A 4,902-nucleotide genomic window follows, 5' to 3' on the forward strand; every position below is an offset into this window, starting at 1 on the left:
ACCCAACCTTTCAAGCCATTTTTGGCCTCAAAAAATTCTTCGAACCCAACAAGATCGGGGAGAAATGGATATAACTTGTTTTTAGATGTCCATAGAGTCAAAAAACATCGAAATCGGAGTCTGTATGTAAAGGTTATGTCCGTTTTACCGAATGCACTCCAGGTCACATATCAAATTATAACCCTCGACGAAATTTGGCAAAACTAGTCATTAGTGACAGGTCATGATTATAACGCGTCACTAATAACCTCTGGCAAGAAGTTTAAAAAGATAAAATATCCAATTTCTATCATAACTACGTGATAGCAGAGGTGGTAAGATGGCTACACACATGAGGAGGAGATCATGGGTTCGATTCCCATTGAACGCAAACTTGAAAACAATGTGAAAAAGTGTGGATTGTGAGGCATATGGAATGGGTCTACGTTGGGATTGTTTGAGTGAATTTTTTTTTTGACTTTTTTGTCCAAGAAATGCGAAATATTCATCGGTCATTAGTGACGGGTCAAGATTACGACCTGTCATTAATGTTCAGTCAATAGTGACAGGTCACAGTTACGATCCATCACTAATGACTAAATATTAGTGACGGGTCACGGTTATGACCTGTCACTAATGATCTTATTAGTGACGGGTCATCACTCATCACTAATGATCTATCATTAGTGACACGATAAGAGTGATAGGTACGTGACCTGAAACTAATACCGGTTATCACCTGTTACTAATGACTTTCTTCACGTAGTGACTGCCAGTTTATAATTCAAGCTAGAAGTGATGGTTGGAGCAGACCCAAATTTTTTGTTCAATCGACCTTTGGCTCACGTCCACTCATGACCGCTCGACTGATATTTTCTCGATCTCTCTCTCTCCCTTCAGCTCACTCCCTTCCCCTCTCGACCTTCTACGCCAAGAGATCGATCTCGATCTCTCTCTCTCTCCCTTCTTGCTCTCTTCCCTCTTGATCTAGATCCCTCTCTCGCTCGCCGGCCTCCCTCCCTCCCTTCTTGAGCTCCCTCCTTGGCCATCATCCCTCCCTCCCCAGGCTCCCCGCCCCCGTCGCCTCCCTTCCTCCCCGAGCTCCCTCGGACTCCCGACCGCCATCCCTTCCTCCCTAGGCTCCCTTCCCGGCTACCATCCATGGCGGCATCTCAATGAGGACCCTAGGGAAGTAGGCCCGCCTCACCGCATTGGGACGCTATAGTCATGGTGGCTACTGTCTCTCTGTCAGCTTCCACGTGCCTCCGTCAGCAGGGATCTGTAGGAGCATGGGTCGCGATGGTGGTGGGATCCCAAGTGAAGGGACGATGGCTAGGGAGGTAGCGCAGTGGCGGCGGCAAGGGGAGTGACAACAGTGGAGTCCTTAGCATCGACGGGGAGGGGAGCATGGGGGCCAACCAGGCACGATGGCGATGGTTGCGGTAGTCGAGCCAGCTTAATTTTGAACTGGCTCGTTTCCTTTTTTATGACACATGTTCGAAGATAAATGCGTTTCAGGGGCCAATCCATGGATCATGGAGTCATACCTCCTCCTCTACAGCTTTTCCTTACACGTCCTTCGAAATTTCAGAATCCAGTTGAAAATGTTTGAATTGAGGTGGATGAGAGAAAGACCGAATAAAGAGAAAGCAATGAATGGAGTGGGTGCACCGTGGAAAAGAGAGGAGGGAGAGTACAGAACCATGCGCATGCGTCCAAAAAATTTCTAACAGACTCCTATGGGCTTGTTTGCTTATAATTATGATTCTAACTATTTAGATTTTCAATCTAAAACAAACAGCGTCAGATTATTAGAATCTCTTCTCTCTCTCCTCGTCCCATATAGACTTGCTCTCTCTCTCTCTGGAGTCTCTCTCTGCTTCTGTGATTAGAGGCTGAAGTTCGCCATCGATTGCTGCCGGAGTGGCAACCTCAAGTCCCTCGAATGTTGATGTTTGGCCGAGATAGTGTTCCCCGACTTAATCATCCGGTTCGACACCCTTGTTACAGATTGGTGGGAGTGGAACCCATGTGGAACAAGTCCAACAGAGAGAGAGAGAGCTAGGGGTTGAGTTGGGAGGACGACCGACGGCGGAGAGGAAACTCATCAATGTCATCACCGGCGACGATTCCAACCATGGTTCTACCCGATAGGTAGCACAGGAGGATGAACATGATGTGAGGAACTTGTTTGAGGGACTCCCGATGGATGGGCCCGGTCGTAGGAGGGTCGGCGGCGAGCGAGGTGGTGCTGCGGCGCTCAGAGCCGGCTGCACCGTTGCTAGGCAGAAAGATTCTTAGCACCAGTTGAATGGAGAGGGGATCTTGATGAAGCTTACCATGGGCTTGATCTTGACCGAGAGGTAGCAGCGCGATGTTGTGAGGTCGGAGCAGCGGCGTAAGCTACCGGAGTTGGGGAAGACGGCATCAACAAGCTCAATCCAAAGGGGTTTCAGCAGGGAAATGCTTAGGGGCGCTTGATGCGATATTCTCTTCGCTTCACTAGGCTTGGGAGGCGCAAATCTATTCTTAGCGGCATCGGATTTAGGCCGGCGGTTTGCTCTCCTTTCGGCGGCGGTGCTCAGTGGCGAAGGCAGAAAAGAAGCGAAACGAAGGGAGAAAAGGAGCGAAATGTTATTATGTAATGGCATGTTGAGTAAATATATGTCATAATACACAATTCATAATCTAGAATCATTCTTCACTAGATTATAGATTATGACATAATCTGCCTCCAGATTGTAGAATCGGTCGGTTTATTTTCGATTTTGATTATAAAATCAGAATTCTAGAATCATAATAAAAAACAAACATGCCCTTGCTAGCTGCCATGCTTAGTGTACACATGGATTAAACAACTTGCTCAGCTCACTGCCCACCACAACCCACCACTGCCGATCGGACGGCGCTCGACCGGGGGTGCATTTGGCGCTGTGCTTTACTCTCTTTTCTATACGAAGGCTTTGAAAAGAAACAAATCTAGAATTTCATGGTAAGATCGATGAAGACTTTCGAGGAATAGGCACATTTATTCCTCACACTTCGTACAGGACGGTAAGGAACTCATGTGTTGATAATGCAACTCGATCTTTCTGACGTATTTCTGTAGATACCTTTATAAAAATTGAAGATTGAGTTAAATTCCGAAAGTTCTCAAAACAATCACTCATCGAAACTCAGTGCATGTAAGATTCTGGTTCTAGAAGGCATGCACACGAGCATTAGCTGCTAGCAGTAGCAAAAGAGTGGTTAGAGAAAGTGGAAGAAACTTTCTTGGTGTCAACTTTCCACAGGAGCACATGCATCTGTCTATCATCCAATGATGCTTGCATTGATACCTCTAAGAGACAGGAGGACAAACAATACAGGGTAGTCAGTATAACAAAAGGAGTAGTTGATGCTTTCACTACTACAGAAATTGTTTTCAGTCGGTTTATCACCATTTCAATAGTACGTAGACTTTCGTGCCGACTGCAAGTAAGGGATTATAAAAATCGGTAACCATTATAGTCAATAATAAAAATTATCGATGATTGGTAAAATCGATCATGCAAATAATTATAATAAAGTAGGGATACTTAGTATCAATGTACGTATCAAAGATAGAGACATGAGTTTTTATACAGATTCAGATCTTTTTTGGATAATAACGATACATTATGATATCAGAAAAAGACAATTACAACTAGAGATTTATCTAAATCTAATCCTAAGGCTCTCGGCAAATTATCTCTGGTTCTAGGTCGTGAAGCCCTTTTCGGATGTACTCATTGTAGAATAATGATGTCTTGGATCTTAATGGGTGTTTCTGGTCCAACTCAACTATGCTTGATTTGTTTTGTTTCTCTGACATCTGGTTCTACTTTGGCTAAGGATGCGATTCTTCTGTCCCGGGCTTAGCTTATGATCTCGCTCTCCATGTCCCCTCCGAACGTACCCCCCTCATTATATAGTCAGGGCAGAAGAGGCGTAACCTACATAGACTCCTCCAAGTGTACTTGTCCTAGATTGTGTATCTTCCGAATATCTGGAAGGCTCTTTCTTAACTCGGGGGTGATTTTCATATAGAACATGATAAACTATCGGATATATCGGCATATGTCTTGTTTACCCCATGACGGTTACGCAACCTACCAAATTGGGTTAAGGACATGTGTATGACATATACCATCTCCTGGGATATACCGTATTTACCGAATATTCATTATTATATAATTTATTATTCCTCAATAGACACGAGGATCCAATGGCTGGCGATAGTCTGGGGGACACTTATCAGGTGCGGGTTGGCAAAGAAACGAGCGGAGCACTGGGAGGCCTCTAAATCTCGGCCCTATTAGTGATAATATATTACACTCGATCTCTCTCAGCCTTCCGATCGAGATCCTATCATCCACATACATCTTCCACTTTCTGCAGTGTGCACTGTTCATCATCTTCCTCCTTCTTGATGTGTCGGACCCATCCTTTTGGGTTCCAGTGTGTAACTCGTATAAGTCCTTAGATAAATAGTTGATACGTACATCTCTAACAGAATATGCTTCATAGTCATAGATCGAATACATTTCCTGGAATAGAGTCTTACATAAGCATACAACACATAGTTCAATACATAGCTTTGCAAGCTTAAATAATAGAGTTCTGCAACACAATGGAAAGTACGAGTAAGGCCAAGGTTTGCATGTAACTTGGGTGCGAGAAAAACCTTAATCTTCTACTTTTCATCGCCAACATCGGCGTAGTTGTCCTCTAGTTCTTGACTTGAATTTGACAAAACAAGGGTGAGTACATAAGGTACTCAACAAGTCCTACTTCAAGGGATAAATAGATGTGTAATGGATAAACCAAGGATGAGGCTTTAAGTCTTTATGTTTTGGTGGAAAGCTAGTTTCTAAATAGGGGTTTAGTTTGCAAAGCCTAACT

This window comes from Phragmites australis, chromosome 1, assembly GCF_958298935.1.
Source record: "Phragmites australis chromosome 1, lpPhrAust1.1, whole genome shotgun sequence".
In the NCBI taxonomy this organism is placed as follows: domain Eukaryota; kingdom Viridiplantae; phylum Streptophyta; class Magnoliopsida; order Poales; family Poaceae; genus Phragmites; species Phragmites australis.